General features: G+C 39.8%; 1 protein-coding gene across 1 annotated transcript in view; it reads right to left on the bottom strand.

Moving 5' to 3' along the window:
• The window catches only part of AKAP6 (A-kinase anchoring protein 6), a 501454-nt gene that overhangs the window by 479638 nt on the left and 1919 nt on the right, over positions 1-19897 (bottom strand). The window lies entirely within an intron of this gene.

Here is a 19897-nt window from a genome sequence, read left to right as displayed (position 1 = left end):
ACCAGGCTCACCAGAGTCTAGTTCCCTGAAAAGAGGGCCCAGGGTAGAATTTCATGATGTTTCAACGCTAAATATGGATGCACACTCATTACAGCATGGGCACCTTCACCAGGAAGAGCTGTTATTTCCAAGCACCAGCAGGCCCCTCTCACTGATGCTCTCTGGGCAGGGGTCTGCAGGCTGGGGCTCACCCCATGGGAGATGTAAGGCAAACCTTTGGTAATGTGAGGAAATATTTGTTTCTGCTTAATTTTTGTTTCATTCTTTTTTATTTTTACTTTTGTGTGCATTTTATAAAATATATATTAATATAAGTGAGGGCGTATACATTTTTTTTAACAGATAAGACTGTCAATCAAAAGAATTTGGAAACCTCTGGTTACAGCACCTGTAGAGAAAGGGGAACATACCTTTCTCTCTCCTATTTAATACACTGTCTAAAGCTTGTAATAATAGGCTTCCCTGGTGGCTCAGATGGTGAGGAATCTGCCTGCAATGCCAGAAAACTGGGTTTGATTCCTGGGTTGGAAAGATGCCCTGGAGAAAAAAATGGCAACCCACTCCAGTATGCTTGCCTGGGAAATCCCATGGACAGAAGAGCCTGGCAGGCTACAGTCCATGGAGTCACAGAGAGTCAGACATGACTGAGCTATGAACACTTTTATTTTCAAGGCTGCTAAAGCAGTGGTCTTGTGCTCAAATCGGGTACAGATTCTTTAACTGAACAGCTTTTATGCACAGTACACTTGCCTCTCCCTAAGTTTTATAGGTCTCAGCCATGAGTTCAGGGAATGACCAAGAGAGGATAACTTGTGTCTCACTTCCAACTGAGCTCAGAATCACTTCACCTTTTGGAAATTAGAGTTTATCATGGCTGACTTCACTTCCCTTGGAATGAGTTCTCTTCAGAAATCTCTTCTGTCCCTGGTGCCAATACACTCTGTCCCTTGAAGGGAACAGACCACCCACTCATCACCAACACAGGGCAGACATTCAGTGGACATATCCAGACATGTCTGTAGCTCACTGATGGACGCAACTCAAGCTGAGAGGCTCCAGCCTACACCACATCTGACAGTGTAAAGAATATTACCCCTCACTGCTAAATCACATAATCATCTCCAAGGCAAAGGACTACCTGTACTGGGAAAATCTCTCTAGGTAATCTTGTCCCCTGAGAATAGATGCATAACCTCTGTGTCTCCAACTTATTCAATATCTGTGGGTGGAGGCGGGGGGAAGTGAAATCAATTATTTACCATATTTTAATACCTGAAGGTGCAACAGATTGTTGAACTGAATCTGAATTAGAGTAATAAATGCACATTAAAGTGTGGAATTTCCCTTGACAAGACTATGAGAGTTTAATAGTAAATGTTATTCACTGGGCTTAAAACAATTTTCTATGGAAACCTTTTCCCCAAATTAGAAAGGAAGCATAAGGAAAATAAAATTTGATATACAGACCACAGAATGTTCAAACTACCATACAATCACATTCATCTCACACGTTAGCAAAGTAATGCTCAATATTCTCCAAGCCAGGCTTCAGTAGTGCCTGAACCATGAACATCCAGATGTTCAAGCTGGATTTAGAAAAGGCAGAGGAACCAGAGATCACATTGTCAACATCCATTGGGTCATCGAAAAAGCAAGAGAGTTCCAGAAAAATCTCTACTTTTGCTTTATTGACTGAAGGTGATGGCACCCCACTCCAGTACTCTTGCCTGGAAAATCCCATGGGCAGAGGAGCCTGGTAGGCTGCGATCCATGGGGTCACAAAGAGTTGGACACGACTGAGCAACTTCACTTTCACTTTTCACTTTCATGCATTGAAGAAGGAAATGGCAACCCACTCCAGTGTTCTTGTCTGGAGAATCCCAGGGACGGCAGAGTCTGGTGGGCTGCCATCTATGGGGTCGAATAGAGTCGGACACGACTGAAGCAACTTAAAAGCAGCAGCAGCAAAGCCTTTGACTGTTTGGATCACAACAAACTGTTGAAAATTCTTCAAGAGATGGGAATACCAGACCACCTGACCTGCCTTCTGAGAAATCTGTATGCAGGTCAAGAAGCAACAGTTAGAACTGGACATGAAACAACAGAATGGTTCCAAATCGGGAAAGGAGTACATCAAGACTGTATGTTGTCACCCTGCTTATTTAACTTCCATGCAGAGTACATCATGTGAAATGCCAGGATAGATGAAGCACAAACTGGAATCAAGATTGCTGGGAGAAATATTAATAACCTCAGATACGCAAATGGCACCACCCTTATGACAGAAAGCAAAGAACTAAAAAGCCTCTTGATGAAAGTGAAAGAGGAGAGTGAAAAAGTTGGCTTAAAACTCAACATTCAGAAAACGAAGATCATGGCATCTGGTTCCATCACTTCATGATGAATAGATGGGGAAACAATGGAAAGTAAGAGACTTTATTTTCGGGGACTCCAAAATCACTGCAGATGGTAACTGCAGCCATGAAATTAAAAGATGCTTGCTCCTTGGAAGAAAAGCTATGACCAATCTAGACAGCATATTAAAAAGCAGAGACATTACTTTGCCAACAAAGGTCCATCTAGTCAAAGCTGTGGTTTTTCCAGTAGTCAGGTACGGATGTAAGAGTTGGACTATAAAGAAAGCTGATTGCTGAAGAACTGATGCTTTTGAACTGTGGTGTTGGAGAAGACTCTTGAGAGTCCCTTGGACTTCAAGGAGATCCAACCAGTCCATCCTAAAGGAAATCAGTCCTGAATATTCATTAGGAGGACTGATGCTGAAGCTGAAACTCTAATACTTTGGCCACCTGATGTGAAGAACTGACTCATTGGTAAAGACCCTGATGCTGGAAAAGACTGAAGGCAGGAGGAGAAGGGGACGACAGGGGATGAGATGGTAGGATGGCATCACCAACTCAATGGACGTGAGTTTGAGCAAGCTCTGGCAGTTGGTGATGGACAGGGAAGCCTGGTGTGCTGCAGTCCTTGGAATCACAAAGAGTCAGACATGACTGAGTGACTGAACTGATACAGACTATCCCCAGCTTATGATGATTCAACTACTATTTTTCAACTTTATATGGTACAAAAGCATTCACATTCAGTAGAAACTATACTTTGAATTTTAATTTTGATCTTTTCTTGGGCTAGTGATATACAGTATCATACTTTCTCTTACACTGGGCAGTGGGAGTTTCATCATCCACACTGGCAAGAGGATAAATAACTGATAAAATTACAATCATTCTGTACTCAGACAACCATTCCATTTTTCACTTCAGTATAATATTCAAGTAAGTTACATGAGCTATTCAACACTTGATTATTAAGTTGGTAATGCATTATAAGATTTTTCCCAGCTGTAGGCTAATGTAAGTGTTCTGAGCAAATTAAGGTAGACTAGGCCAAACTATGATGTCCATTAGATTATACATATTAATTACATTTTTTTAATTACATTTTTGATTCACAATATTTTCAACTGATGTTGGATAACCCCATATGAAGTCAAGGGAGATCTGTATAAACATTGGTCAGCACTGAAGAATTGATGATTTTGAATTGTGATTATGGAGAAGACTCTTGAGAGTCCCTTGGACAGCAAAGAGATCAAACCAGTCAATCCTAAAGGACATCAACCCTGAATATTCATTGGAAGGACTGATGCTGAAGCTGAAGCTCCAATACTTTGGCCACCTGATGCAAAGAGTCAACTCACTGGAAAAGATCCTGATGCTAGGAAAGATTGAAGACAAGAGGAGAAGGGGATAACAGAGGATGAGATGGTTGGATGGCATGACCAACTCGATGGACATGAGTTTAAGCAAACTCTGGGAGATGGTGAAGGACAGGGAAGCCTGGCGTGCTACAGTCCATGGGGTCAGTGTCACACACGATTTAATGACTCAACAACAACAACAAAATGTGGTTATCCCTGCTCAATTTAGGGAAGAAGCTGAAGTTGGACAAGATGCTGACGCAAGACTCCTTTGACCCCTGAGATCTCACAGGTCTGGGATTAGGATAGAAATCCTACTAAAACAAGGTCAGGCCACCAGGCTGGCCACCAGTCAATCTTTTACACTATGAATACCCCCAGCCTCCACTGACCACGGAGAAGGCAATGGCACCCCACTCCAGTACTCTTGCCTGGAAAATCCCATGGATGGAGGAGCCTGGTAGGCTGCGGTCCATGGGGTTACTAAGAGTCGGACACAACTGAGTGACTTCCCTTTCACTTTTCACTTTCATGCATTGGAGAAGGAAATGACAACCCACTCCAGTGTTCTTCCCTGGAGAATCCCAGTGACAGGGGAGCCTGGTAGGCTGCTGTCTACGGGGTCTCACAGAGTAGGACATGACTGAAGCGACTTAGCAGCAGCCACTGACTACTCCTGAGAATGTATCCTAGGTACTGTAGTGAAAGTCACTTAGTCATGTCCGACTCTTGCATCCCCATGGACTGTAGCCCACCAGGTTCCTCTGTCCATGAGAGTCTCCAGGCAAGAATACTGGAGTGGGTTGCCATTTCCTTCTCCAGGGGATCTTTCCGACCCAGGAATGGAACACATGTCTCCTGCACTGCAGTCAGATTCTTTACCAACTAAGCTAGGAGGGAAGCCCTAGGTACTGTATTATATATATATATTGTGTCCAAACTACAGAATACTTGACAGGTGAGGTACTAAGAAGAAAAGCAGAGCCCAGAAGGGCAACTTTCCTTAGGCACAGAGCTAATAATTGCATGTGACTGTAATCTGAACTCAAAAGATCTAACTGACACCAAGCACAGCTCACCAACAGACCACCACCTTCCTCATGGGAGCCAGTCATCTAAATCCTTTAAGGGGAAAAAAATGGTTGCTGATTTCCTCCTCTTGTGAACATTACTGTGAACAATGCCAGTGTCGTGGGCCACAGAGTTAAAACTGGCTCCTGTCCATTGGAATTAATTCAAAAGACATATGAGAATAATGCCTGCAAAAAGGAAATACATTCTGGTGCTGAAGTCAACAGTGTGTAATCCTCTTGAGTTAGGGTGTAGTAAATTTATATATCAACTTTTGAAACTCTCTGATCAGATAAAATATTTTTTTATTTCAAAGTAAAAAAACAATAATAACAATAACACACTCTTTCCATCTAGGATAACACATCTCTTGTTTGTTGGAGTCCCTGTCAGTGCTCACACTGTGCATTTTCTCCGCGTCTTCACCACAGCACACCAACCACACTGAACACCTGACGCTGTCCTAGACACAGGCTTTAACAGAGCTGGAAAAAGGTCAGAGCACAGCTAGAAAGATTATGGGGATGGAAGGGCTTTGAAAAGAAAGTCTAATAATATCAGGTCTATAGTGTAGGTAAGAGGACACCAGGAGGTAGGGGAGCATGACCTAAATCTACTAAACAATAAAAAATTATTTGGAGTGATGTGACCCTAAGCTCATTTTCACCATCCCAGAGAGTTAGAGAGTTAGAAACTCTACAAGTCTTGGTGACTCAGCAGGACCTGGGTGAGGGAAGAGGCAAAACAGAAGACTAAGGATGACGCTCAGTCTCTGCCCTGAGGGATGGAACAGAAGACAAGGCTTTATTCCAGACAAACAATTCAAAAAGAAGAGCAAGTTTGGAATGGGGAAGAGGCTGAGATAATTTTAGATGTGCAGGGTAAAGGTATTCAAGGAAGATTCTGGAGAATACACACAGAAGGTAGGAAAAATATTAAGTCTGTATCTCAGGATAAATAATCAGAGGGTAAAAATCTGAATTCATGAGTCATCAGCACAGGGTTACAGGAGAAGCCATCAACAAGCACAGGATCATTCTGAGAAATGGAGGAGAGTTAAAGATTTTGTCCATTCTGGTCTCGGAAAGAGACAGTCTCACAGGAGTTATTTTAGGCTACATAAAACATTAAATTCATTTACCTAGTGGGTATTAAAACATATGGAATACTTGTTGTGAAACTTTAAGATCTATGACTTTTTTTTGGTGCAATTTTACAAATAAAATTTTTAATCTATTTGTTATAAATAAATACAATTTAAAAGTCAACCATTTTCATGAGAGGTTTGTTACTGTTGCTTTCAAAAAACAAAGTATAAAAGGGAAAATAGTTGAAGTAAATTTCCAGACGCCAGATGAATAATAGAATTATTGCTCCAGAAATAGGTATATGAAGATGACATGAAAGACAATTCTCCTATTCTCCCCCAAAATGTCCCTTAGAGATCTTATTAAAAATCTACACAGCCCTGGAAGATAGGACTCTTCCCAGGAATCTGCTCCTTGCAACCATTTCTCATTTAATCTATTTAGGGCCCTTTGTTCTTCTAGCTAAACATTTAGATATTTATGAATGAGGGAGTATAAGAATGGTTATTTGAAACAACATTATGACTGTTACAGAGTTTGAATATAAAATCAGGCACCATTCTAAGAGTCATAAGGATTGTGCTCAGCAAGCCCTTGAGGCAGGCAACAGTATTTCCACTTTACAAATGAAAACAAAGCTCAGCAAAGTTGAGCAACTTGCCGAAGGCACATTTTCCCCTTCCAGAAAAGAGGAATTCGATCCCAGATGAGTCTTTCATTAAAGCCTCTGTGTGCTCTTTGCACTACTTTTTTTAACTCATTTAAGGACTGACTTTCATCACTGTGTTATAAAAATAGTAAAGACATTATTATGATAATTACTAAATTATTAGGTTGAACTACATGAAACTGATGATATTTGGCCATTTTTTATCTACAAAACTGGGAATTCCACACAGTATGACTTTCTAAAAGCACTTACAGGTATTTTGGGGAGTGTCTAGAGCAGCAATGTGAGTTTCTAAAGAAATTCCACACCCAACAAGAAGGGTAGAGGAGAACCCAGCTATTCACTCAGCTCATTAATAGAAAATGCATGTTATGACTAAAAAGAGAAAGAATACATAGAAAATACTTGATTGTAAGATAGGGGAAGTGTTTAAAAGTTTGTTGGGGCGGGGGGGTGGTAAGAGGAGAGAGAATTGGAGGAAGGTACAAACGTCCAGTTATAACACAAATTAAGTGCTAGGAATGTCATAGTAACATGACATCTATAACTAACACTGCTATATGGTATTTAGAAAAGTTAAGAGAGTAAATCATAAGAGTTCTCATCACAAGGAGAAATTTTTTCCCTTTATTCTTTTCTTCTTTCTTTTTATTGTGTCTATATGAGAAGGTGGATGTTAGCTGAATCTAGTGTGGTAATTATTTCACAGTATATACAAATCAAACCATCAGCTTCCATGCCTGAAGCTGATACAGAGATGTATATCAATTATTTCTCAATAAAAACTGGAAAAAATTTAAGTTTGTTGTGAAAGACAGTTCAGTTCAGTTCAGTCACTCAGTCGTTTTCCGACTCTTTGCGACCCCATGAACTGCACCACGCCAGGCTTCCCTGTCCATCACCAACTCCCGGAGTCCATCCAAACCCACGTCCACTGAGTCGGTGATGCCATCCAACCATTTCATCCTCTGTCGTCCCCTTCTCCTCATGCCCTCAATCTTTCCCAGCATCAGGTCTTTTCCAATGAGTCAGCTCTTCGCATCAGATGGCTAAAGGATTGGAGTTTCAGCTTCAACATCAGTCCTTCCAATGAACACCTAGGACTGATCTCCTTTAGGATGGACTGGTTGGACCTCCTTGCAGTCCAAGGGACTCTCAAGAGTCTTCTCCAACACCACAGTTCAAAAGCATCAATTCTTAGGTGCTCAGTTTTCTTTATAGCCCAATTTTCACATCCATACAATGACCACTGGAAAAACCATAGTCTTGACTAGACAGACCTTTGTTGACAAAGTAATGTCTCTGCTTTTCAATATGCTATCTAGGTTGGTCATAACTTTCCTTCCAAGGAGTAAGCGTCTTTTAATTTCATGGCTGCAGTCACCATCTGCAGTGATTTTGGAGCCCAGAAAAATAAAGTCAGCCACTGTTTCCACTGTTTCCCCATCTATTTGCCATGAAGTGATGGGACCAGATGCCATGATCTTCGTTTTCTGAATGTTGAACTTTAAGCCAACTTTTACTCTCCTCTTTCACTTTCATCAAGAGGCTCTTTTGCTCTTCTTCACTTTCTGCCATAAGGGTGGTGTCATCTGCATATCTGAGGTTATTGATATTTCTCCCAGCAATCTTGATTCCAGCTTGTGCTTCTTCCAGCCCTGCGTTTCTCATGATGTACTCTGCATATAAGTTAAATAAGCAGGGTGACAGTATACAGCCTAGATGTACTCCTTTTCCTATTTGGAACCAGTCCGTTGTTCCATGTCCAGTTCTAACTGTTGCTTCCTGACCTGCATATAGGTTTCTCAAGAGGCAGGTCAGATGGTCTGGTATTCCCACCTCTTTCAGAATTTTCCACAGTTTATTGTGATCCACATAGTCAAAGGCTTTGCATTATCAATAAAGCAGAAATAGATGTTTTTCTGGAAGTCTCTTGCTTTTTTGATGATCCATCGGATGTTGGCAATTTGACCTCTGGTTCCTCTGTCTTTTCTAAAACCAGCTTGAACATCTGAAGTTCATGGTTCACATATTGCTGAAGCCTGGCTTGGAAAATTTTAAGCATTACTTTACTAGTGTGTGAGATGAGTGCAATTGTGCGGTAGTTTGAGAGTAGTGAAAGACAGTAATTTGTTAATTTAAGTGAAACCTTATGTATTCACTATAGGTTAACCACCAAGAGTATTGTGAAACACAAGCTAATGAGTCAAACACGTGTGAAATTTAAATGGTGTATAAACTATGTTTTCATCTGTATCAGGGCATTAAGCAAATTTAAAATGGTTTATGGAACATCATTTTGGAAAAAATCACAAGGCTGAACAATTGAAAGAGAAGGAGAACCCTGTAAGTGAGCCATAAAATATTAGAGCTTAAAGGAAACACAAATCATTTACTTTAACCCTTTTGTTTTACTGGGGAGGAAACTACGGTTCAGGGAGATTGTATTAGCAGGAGTTAAAATTCAGGTTCCTACTTCCAGTCCAGGGCTCTTTGAAATAGATCTGAATAACATGCTATTTGAACATAATGATGTCCTCGTACACTGTAACAGGCTATGGCATATATTGCAGATGGAAAGAAATATTCCTAGGGCATAATTTTTATCCTGGAGCATGAGGAGGTTGCTAAAAGTAAATATATTAAATATGTTTCATAACCATAAAATAAAAACACTATGAACTATAAACTTAACATTATTACATTTTCTTATTCAGCCCATCAATATTATGGTATAACAAGAACACTGCCTTCTCCCAAGATGTTTTTCTAATTGCTTTTGGATATTGTTTTGACCTTTAAAAGAGGAAGGATTCTAAAAATAAAATGCTGTCAAAATGGTTTGAATTTCAAGAAAAAAATCTTACACCTGTTGGTTGAGAAACAAATACTCAGTTCAAAAGTATGACATTTAGAATATGTCTTTGGTAAAAAAAATCAGCTATAGACATCCACTGTTAAAAGATAGTTTGCCTCTAATTTAAAATATACAGCAGAAATTGTCTATCTTAATTATTTCCTTCATCATGAGGTGGTATGATCTTCTGACCAAGCAAATATATTGTTATGTGCCTGTGCTTTGCTTTATTTCTCATTAGAGCATTTTTATAGCAATGGGAAAGGGCTGATTCCATGGCTTGTCATTCTCCCTATCTGGTACTTTCCTTGAAGATTCTTTTGAAACTCACTAATGTATCACTCAATCCACTGAGGATTCATGACTTAAAGGAGGATAAAGAACAGTTCCTGAAGGAGACTCAAATTCGCTAAAGAGAAAGAAGACAACCACCAGTAGGAGAATCGACATATCTTTCAAATGACCTGGGAAACTCTAGCTCTCTTTTAGAAACCCCATAGAGAGGGGAAGCCCATCAAAGATGTCTGGGCAATATCCCTGCTTTCAGTGGAAGGATTTAGAAACTGAATGGTGTATAATGACCTAACCAACAGCCACAAGGGCTTCTCGACATGGTATGTGGAAAAGCAAGAGTCACTCAAGGGTGTTCAGAACCTTGAAAAGCATCACTGCAATAGAGAATTCATTTTCTACGTACTGAATACAATCAAATTGCCTCTCTCAAAGGGTATGTGGATTCATTCATTCATGCAACAAGAATGTACTGAACCCCACCACATGCCAGCCACTATTCTAGGAGCTAAGGAAACATCAGTGAACTAAATAGACAAAAATCTCTGCCCTTGTGCAACTAGCTTTGTACCAATGGGAGACAAACAATATAGTAAAATGTGTAGTTTTCAAATGGTGATAAGTGCCATGGAGAAAAATAAAGCAGGAACAAGAAATTACATGAGATAATATATATGTGCCTAGCACAGTATAAAAATTTTAAATATATTAAAGGGTTTTTCTTTCCATTAATAAAAACTCTGAAAATTATTTCATTGGTTTCATAATTGAAGTTGAGAATTAAATTTTTCCTGGAGGAGCAATAATCTTATCCCACTACTTCTGAGTAGTAAAATAATAATAACTTTTATTTATCATATGCCTGCTCTGTGCTAGTAACTTTACATAAAAACACTTATAATTCTGTAAAATGGATGTATGTGTGTGTGTTCAGTCGTGTCCAACTCTGCGACCCTATGGACTATAGCCAGCCTCTGTCAATGGGATTTTCCCGCCAAGAAGACTGGACTGGGTACCCCCTCATTTTATATATGGGGAAAATGACACTCCAAGAAACTCAAAATCACAGATCTTGTCATCTTATGCTAGAACTAAGATTCAAAGGTAAATATGCCTGGCTCCAAAACCCACCATGCCAGGCTCTATTCTTGTTTACTGTTTAGGTTTAGGAGTGTCAGGAGATGGAGTGAGTAAAGAAGGGAAACATGGCTATTGCTCCCATATGACCACCCACCCCTGCCTACCTCCCAACCACTAATCTTCTGAGAATATCAGTCTACATACATGTGAACAAGTTGTTAGATTTTAGGGTTTCAAAATCTGGAATGGGAAACTCTCATTTGGTATAAGCGAGGCAAAAATTCACTTTAAGTTTGGTAATGTAGCTTTTCCACCACCATTTGAAGGTGTAGAGTATCCTTGAAAAGAAGCTTTTTTTTTTTTTTTTTTTGATTCCTCAAACTGGCTGACAGAACTCATTTGCAACTTTATGTTGGGTATCTGGGCATATGCAGTATTTACAAAAGGATGATGTTAAGATTTAGCACCTAAGAACCAGAAAACACCTAAAAACATCACACTAGAGACCATGATTTTTGTTATTTTCTTAAAGAATACTTTTTAAAATTAAAACAAAATATATTCACCTTCACAACAAATAAACTTAATAATACTAATCAGAGCAAAGACTAAAAGGAAAAACACTCTAAGTAAAAAATAACATGGTGAAATATGTCTCTTCTTAAGCTGGTTATGCTACCTTTTCCATGCCTCTGCCTCTTAGCACGTTCATTTTCAGTTTAGTAAAAATTCAAATGTTTAAAAATCATGTTATAAATTATTTAATACTATATCAGTGAAAATCATAATATCTTAATTCACAAATCTGATTCTTATAGTTCTCTGAGCAGACTAAAATTGAAGAACATAGGGAAAACCACTGGACCTAAATCAAATCCCTTATGATTATACAGTGGAAGTGAGAAATAGATTCAAGGGATTAGATCTGATAGACAGAGGGAACATTTCATGTAAAGATGGGCACAATAAAGGACAGAAATGATATGGACCTAACAGAGGCAGAAGATATTAAGAAGAGGTGGTAAGAATACACAGAAGAACTATAGAAAAAGATCTTCATGACCCAAATAATCATGATGGTGTGATCACTCACCTAGAGCCAAACATCCTGGAATCTGAAGTCAAAAGGGCCTTAGGAAGCATCACTACAAACAAAGCTAGTGGAGGTGATGAAATTCCAGTTGAGCTATTTCAAATCCTAAAAATGATGCTGTGAAAGTGCTGCACTCAATATGCCAGCAAATTTGGAAAACTCAGCAGTGGCTACAGGACTGGAAAAGGTCAGTTTTCATTCCAATCCTAAAGAAAGGCAATGTCAAAGAATGTTCACACTACCACACAATTGCACTCATCTCACATGCTAGCAAAGTAATGCTCAAAATTCTCCAAGCCAGGCTTCAACAGTACCTGAACAATGAACTTCTAGATGTTCTAGCTGGATTTAGAAAAGGCAGAGGAACCAGAGGTCAAATTGCCAACATCCACTGGATCATCAAAAAAGCAACAGAAATCCAGTAAAACACTACTTCTGCTTTATTGACTATGCCAAAGCCTTTGACTGTGTGGATCACAACAAACTGTGGAAAATTCTGAAAGAGATGGGAATACTAGACCACCTGACCTGCCTTCCGAGAAATCTGTATGCAGGTCAAAAAGCAACAGTTAGATCTGGACATGGAACAACAGAATGGTTCCAAATAGGGAAAGGAGTACATCAAAGCTGTATATTGTCACCCTGCTTATTTAACTTACATGCAGAGTACATCATGAGAAATGCTGGGCTGGATGAAGTACAAGCTGGAATCAAGACTGCTGGGAGAAATATCAATAACCTCAGATATGCATATGATACTACCCTTATGGCAGAAAGTGAAGAAGAACTAAAGAGCCTCTTAATGAAAGTGAAAGAGGAGAGTGAAAAAGTTGGCTTAAAACTCAACATTCAGAAAACTAAGATCATGGCATCTGGTCCCCCATCACTTCATGGCAAATAGATGGGCAAACAATGGAAAGTAAGAGATTTTATTTTGGGGGTCTCCAAAATCACTGCAATGGGGACTGAAGCCATGAAATTAAAAGATGCTTGTTCCTTAGAAGAAAAGCTATGACCAATCTAGACAGCATATTAAAAAGCAGAGACATTACTTTGCCAAAAAAAGGTCCATCTAGTCAAAGCTATGGTTTTTCCAGTAGTCAGGTATGGATGTGAGAGTTGAACTATAAAGAAAGCTGAGTGCCACAGAATTGATGATTTTGAACTGTGGTGCTGGAGAAGACTCTTGAGAGTCCCTTGGACTGCAAGGAGATCCAACCAGTCAATCTTAGAGGAAATCAGTCCTGAATATTCATTAGGAGGACTGATGCTGAAGCTGAAACTCCAATACTTTGGTCACCTGATGTGAAGAGCTGACTCACTGGAAAAGACCCTGATGCTGGGAAAGATTGAAGGCCGGATGAGAAGGGGATGACAGAGGATGAGATGGTTGGATGGCATCACTGACTCAATGGAACCTTGCCATGATGGCTACTCTCTCACCATCCCCTCTCCACATTTTTATTAATTAGCTATAGGTCACAAAGAGTCTGACACAACTTAGTGACTAACAAAAAAAATTGAAAATGCACAATTTTTAAACTATGTTCATACACCTGTTTTCACTTTGCACATAACCTTCTACTACCTAAGGCCCTGCTCTTTTGGTAATTTCTAGTTAATGCCCCACATAGACTGCCTGCAAGAGCGATTAATATGCATTCCAGACACATTCTCTTTTAAATCACACAAAAGCAAAAAGCAAGTTAAATAGAGTGGAATGTCACAATTAACTACTTAAAGCTAAATGTAAGCAGACTGCTTCACAAGGGGAGCTGAAATGTCATTTGGTTTTAGATGGGCTATTTTTATGCTAATATAATGGGAATAAACAGAAGCAGGGAAGTTGGGTGCCTAGGGGGCTGCTGGTGGGGAGAATGATGGTGGGTTGATAGCTATCCCACAGGAACAGTGATAGGAGACTGCTGGGGTATAAACAAAGGATGAGCACTAAGAACTGAAAAAGCTGAGAGCATGTGGCAAACAGACTTTGAGTGGGCCAGAAAAAGTAATGAGTTGTTTAGGAAGACACATTTATATGGCTGAGTCCCTTTGCTGTTTACCTGAAACTATTATAACATTGTTAATCGGCTATATGCCAAAGTAAAATAAAGTCTGAGTATGATTTTTTTAAAGAAGAAAACACATTTAAATCAAGGAATTGAATGAAAAGAATGGAAGATGAGATGGCAGCCCCAGCTACACCTGAAGCCCCATCTCACAGTATCTCTAGAGCAAAGGAAGAATGAATCAGAATGTCTACAAGCAGAGCCCAGACAGCATGGTGTTAAACTATGACAAGCTCTCCAACTAATATACACGTGCTTGCCTTTGGCTGTCCTAATTTGGAAAGTGTTTCTTCAACACATGATCTTACACACGGTAGACATTTGACATACTTGTTGATTGTTGACTGCTGATGAAATTATCTAAAGCAGCTGGCTCTACAGCTTGTACAGCGGTGGATGTGGTGGGCATTAGGATAGTTACATAGGGTATGGAGTAAGGCTGTGAGTCCTTGGAACTTGATCCTTAGAGAAGACTCCATCTCTACGACGTGACAAAAGCCCCTTATGGATTTGTCAGATCCTTGTTTACTGTCATACAGCCACAAAAAAAAAAAAAAAAAAAATTAATTTTTTCCAGTGCATCAAGTACCATCATTCATGTCAGTTCTCTAATGCTTCTCTGTTCATCTGCAAATTGAACTTGCAGATTGTACAATTGAACATTGTACTAATGTACAGCATCTTCTCACTGTGACATGACAGGAGAGCATGTGTCACCTACTCTAAGGTCCAAGAGTTTGTCACCATCTCACTGTGGAAAACTTCTTCAAGAGATGGGAATACCAGACCACCTGACCTGCCTCTTGAGAAAGCTGTATGCAGGTCAGGAAGCAACAGTTAGAACTGGACATGGAACAACAGACTGGTTCCAAATAGGAAAAGGAGTACGTCAAGGCTGTATATTGTCACCCTGCTTATCTAACTTATATGCAGAGTACAGCATGAGAAACGCTGGGCTGGAAGAAGCACAAGCTGGAATCAAGATTGCCGGGAGAAATATCAATAACCTCAGATATGCAGATGACACCACCCTTATGGCAGAAAGTGAAGAGGAACTCAAAAGCCTCTTGATGAAGGTGAAAGAGGAGAGTGAAAAAGTTGGCTTAAAAATCAACATTCAGAAAACTAAGATCATGGCATCTGGTCCCATCACTTCATGGCAAATAGATGGGGAAAGAGTGGAAACAGTGTCAGACTTTATTTTCGGGGGCTCCAAAATCACTGCAGATGGTGATTGCAGCCATGAAATTAAAATACGCTTACTCCTTGGAAAGAAAGTTATGACCAACCTAGACAGCATATTGAAAAGCAGAGACATTACTTTGCCAACAAAGGTCTGTCTAGTCAAGGCTATGGTTTTTCCAGTAGTCATGTATGGATGTGAGAGTTGGACTGTGAAGAAAGATGAGTGCCAAAGAATTGATGCTTTTGAACTGTGGTGTTGGAGAAGACTCTTGAGAATCCCCTGGCCTGCAAGGAGATCCAACCAGTCCATTCTGAAGGTGATCAGCCCTGGGATTTCTTTGGAAGGAATGATGCTTAAGCTGAAACTCCAGTACTTTGGCCACCTCATGCAAAGAGTTGACTCATTGGAAAAGACACTGATGCTGAGAGGCACTGGGGCAGGAGGAGAAGGGGACGACAGAGAATGAGATGGCTGGATGGCATCACCGACTCGATGGATGTGAGTTTGAGTGAACTCTGGAAGTTGGTGATGGACAGGGAGGCCTGGCATGCTGTGATTCATGGGGTCGCAAAGAGTTGGACACGACTGAGTGACTGAAATGAACTGAACTGAACTGAATGGCAGATCTGGACTTATGAACATTAGCATGGCTGGAACTACCTTGCTGAAAAAGAGTTCATTATAAATATTGACTGTAATTCCCTTTTTTAATTAGAAAAAGTGAACTCTTCCTAGAGTAATATAATCTCAAATTATAGGCACCCAGCCTCCTAGAGAGAATAGAAAAATAAAACAGTGCTAAACAAATACCCAACCAGCATAAAAATGTTGTGTAATTTAAATGAGAGTTAAACAAAGCAGGTGCTAAAAAGTAATCAAGTAGTAACAAAGGTGGGAGAATTAATTTAAACAATGAGCCAATAGGATGGTTAATCAGCTTGCTTTGCAAAGAACATTTGATTTCTCCCCTGAAAACTGCAGTGGTGACAAATAAGCCTGATCTATGAAATATCTTCAGGTATAATGTAATACGTCCCTTATTGCCTATAAAAGAAATGCCACTGAATCACAGGTGTATGGTGCTGAATTATCATGGATGCTTCTAAATTACCATGCATGGTGTCTTCGCTCTGGGTTGTCTGACAATGGTTCTTCTGTTTTTCAAACTCTACAACTGCTATTTGAATTATTCCAGAATAGAGGTTTCAAACTTAAAGGGCTCAGGCAGCAGCAGTGGGGGTAAATGGACAGGAGCAGAGGGAGACCATGATGAATTGGAGAATACTGCTCCATCTAAGGTGGTCAACTCTTGCCAAGTGAGTCACATCATCTCATTCTTAGACAAAACCCAGAACTGTTAGTCAGTTTTTTATATCAAAGGGGCCATACAGATGGCTAGGTAATTTGCAAGGTCCAGTGTAAAATAAAAATGCTGAACCCCTTGCCCCCAAAATTGTTGAGAATTTCAAGCTGGCAAGAGTAGAGCATTAAAGCAAGTGTGGACCTCTCTCAGCACAGAGCCCTGTGTTGCAGCACAGGTTGCCTGCCTATGAAGCCTGTCCTGCAGCTATATAAAACAAACTCAGGAATCACCTAGTGTGAGACCCATTCTAAAGCTTCTACATTCTCTCCTTATTTCCCCTTGGGACTCAAAGTAACAGGGCTGGAAGAGTTTGGAGTATGCCCTATAGTGAAAGAACTGAGACAAACATGGCTGGTGGCTGACAAGGAGAATAAAGTATCCCTTGTTCTCACCAAGTCTTAAAACCAACTGGGGGATTCAGCTGTTGATAGGTGTGTGCTTGTGGATAAGAAATCTTAGGCCTTCCGAATCCAAAATACATAAAAGTTTGTTGCCATAGCCAAAGTCCTATAAAAAGTGATACTCCCTGGAAAAGCTTTCACACTCATGGCCCATCTATAGAGCTGGGTATGTCGGACCACCATCAAAGAGGAACACTTAATCCACCAAGTGACAGTCACAAGTTAGATATCCTTCACACATGCATGAACATGAAAAACTTCATGAAAATTTATAAAAATACAATCAAAGTTTTGCATACATTAGTTAATACGATTGTTTAGACAAATGCTTCCCATTTAAAGTGATGTTTGTAAGGCATACTAAGGTGAATGAACAGGTTGCTTGTGGCTAGAGGTGACTGGCACATACCTCCACCAGCATGCTGGCCATTTAGAGGGCTCACTAGAGAGTTTTTAAAGATGAGAACTCTCTTTCATTAAAATAAAAAAACATCCTTAAACTGATCTGTCATATACATTTCATATTTCCATACATCAGGTTTACATCAATTGAGATAGACATGTAAAACAATTACAATTATACTTTTCATAACAGCTTAATACCAACAAAATGCTTATTGCCATATTGGCTATGGTCACACCCAGTAAGATTCTAATCCAAACTCAAGAAGAAAAAAATCAAAGCTGTTCTTCAATGCAGCAATTTTACCTCCATGTGTAGGCCATATCTGTATGTGTGCACAGATAATTGGTGTATCTCTGAAACATAAGTAAACAGAAATAGTATTACGGTATCAAAAGAATAAATTATTCCACTATAAATTTGCCTGTTTTATTTGGTCTCTCCATCCCCATTCCTGATAGAATGTAGTGGGGAAGAAATCTGCATCTATCTCGTCCCACTGCTATGTTCTCCAACATTGCCTGGCACATAGTAGATACTCAATAAAAAGTTGTTAAATTGAATTGAATACATAGGATCAAAACAAGTTATCAGTCTCTGATTCTAGGATTTTTTAAATAGAGACATGTGGCAGAATTTTTTCCCTAAATTCTACTGGCTTTTCTATTCCCCAAATAGAACCTAATTCCTGTAGTCACTGTACCCAGCAATTCTATTGCTTTCTGTCAGCCTCTAATTCCCATCGCTCACAGAGACATGAGCTTGGGCCTCCTTGAGACAGGATGGGAGAAACATTAACTTCTTCTCAGAACCTAGAAACAGCTAATGAGCTCTGAGGAATAATATTTCTAAGTATTCACCAAACCAGAATCAATATCAATGTGCTGTCAGTGTGTGCATTAGCCCCACAGTCAAACAAAGAACAGCCTTACAGCCCAATAATGACACTGGGTGTGGATAACTGGGATGGGCAAGATGATGCAGAGATGACTGTATTAGCTCTCCTCAAACACAAGGCTCCCAGGATGTTGCACACGACTGTCATTCTTGTACTCTGTCAGAAATAGGAAGCATTTAGACTCAGCCACTGATAATATTCAGCAAAATAACTCTCTTTTAACTTCTTAATCCAGGAGATGGATTCAAAGTACACCTTCCTGGCTATAAGAGAAGTTTACTCTTCTATTCCTTGTCTGGTGTTGGCAGGGAATTCAAATGCCTTAAAGTTAGCAGAGCACTACATAATGCAGCTGATAAGACAGGTACAACAAACTTGAATCATTACTGACTCATGTAAGACCTCCTTTCAGTACAGCTCCATCACGCCCACACTCATTCATGTAGCATTTCCCATACACAGATCCTGCTAGAAAGGTATGTTGAGCAAGGGTACTGGCAAAAGGTCTGAATATCTGTTGTGCATTGCTTCAATCTATAGGATCTGACCAAGATTCATGCCCATCCCTGTAGTAAAACTGATCTTAGTGTTTTAAATGAGATTTCATTCTCTGAGTGAAATCTGATTTTCCAATCAGAATGAGAAGGGTGGGGTGAGTATGATAGAGTAAAGGTGGCTGCTCTCATGGTATACACAGTTAAGATGTCATAAAACTAAGATGACTGGGTAAGCAGGTGGGTATCACAGTCAAAGCACACTGATTTGGAATCCTGGTCCAGTCACTTATTAACTCTATGACCTTAGCCAAATTTGGTAACCTGGCGAAAACTTGGTTTCTGCAAAATGTAAATAATAATATCTAATCCTATAAAATGAGATTGTTACTCTCTATTTCATAATGTCATTATACGGGCCAAATAAGTTATGTTCAATGTTTAGTTCAGTGCCACACAATAAAAACTAAATAAATAAGAGCTTGGTTGTTATTATGATTTTTATTTTTATCACCCCACCGTGGCCTAATTATCCAAAGAGTTAACTTATTTGTAACTTTGTAATTCAATGAAGAAAGCTATAACCAAAAGCATAGAGAAGGTTAGTTTCTTATAAGGCTTCCATGGTCTAAACTTGGCCATACAATAAATATGATCATAATGATCTTTCTCTTATCACTGTGAAAGAAAATTCTCTACATTCTAGAAAGTTTCAGTGAAACACCACAAAATGCAGCCATAGAGCAATCTCTCCCTTCCCCGGTACACACACACACCCCATCTACCCCTTGGGGATATATTAAAACTAAGACAACTGAAATAGCCTTAGCCAATAATTAAGACACACAGCTAATCAGAGAGCAGCACGGGCTCTGCAAAGAAACCGAGCACTCAGGATAACAGTTCCCATTATTAGGGCTTTGTTCTCCTGGAGCAAAAAGAGCATAAAAGCATCAAGTTGGGGAGCTGCAACTGTATTTTAAATATGTGCAGAGGTAAGGAGAGATCACAGGCACCTCTGAACTAGAAGGATATTCCACCAGATAACTGCGTCAGCCCACACCCACCAGCGCACTCCCCACCCTCGAAGCATGACTCCACTGTTTCTAACACTATCCTTAAGGAATCTGGCTTCTGCGACTTCCAGTAATTGTACAAATCACCCATGATGAAGCATCTAAGAGCACTGTTAGACAAAAGAAACAAACATTAAGC

The sequence above is a fragment of the Bos indicus genome, chromosome 21 (assembly GCF_029378745.1).
Source record: "Bos indicus isolate NIAB-ARS_2022 breed Sahiwal x Tharparkar chromosome 21, NIAB-ARS_B.indTharparkar_mat_pri_1.0, whole genome shotgun sequence".
NCBI classification, from domain to species: domain Eukaryota; kingdom Metazoa; phylum Chordata; class Mammalia; order Artiodactyla; family Bovidae; genus Bos; species Bos indicus.
Note: the sequence above shows the minus strand (reverse complement) of the source record. Positions and strands in the feature narration are given on the sequence as shown.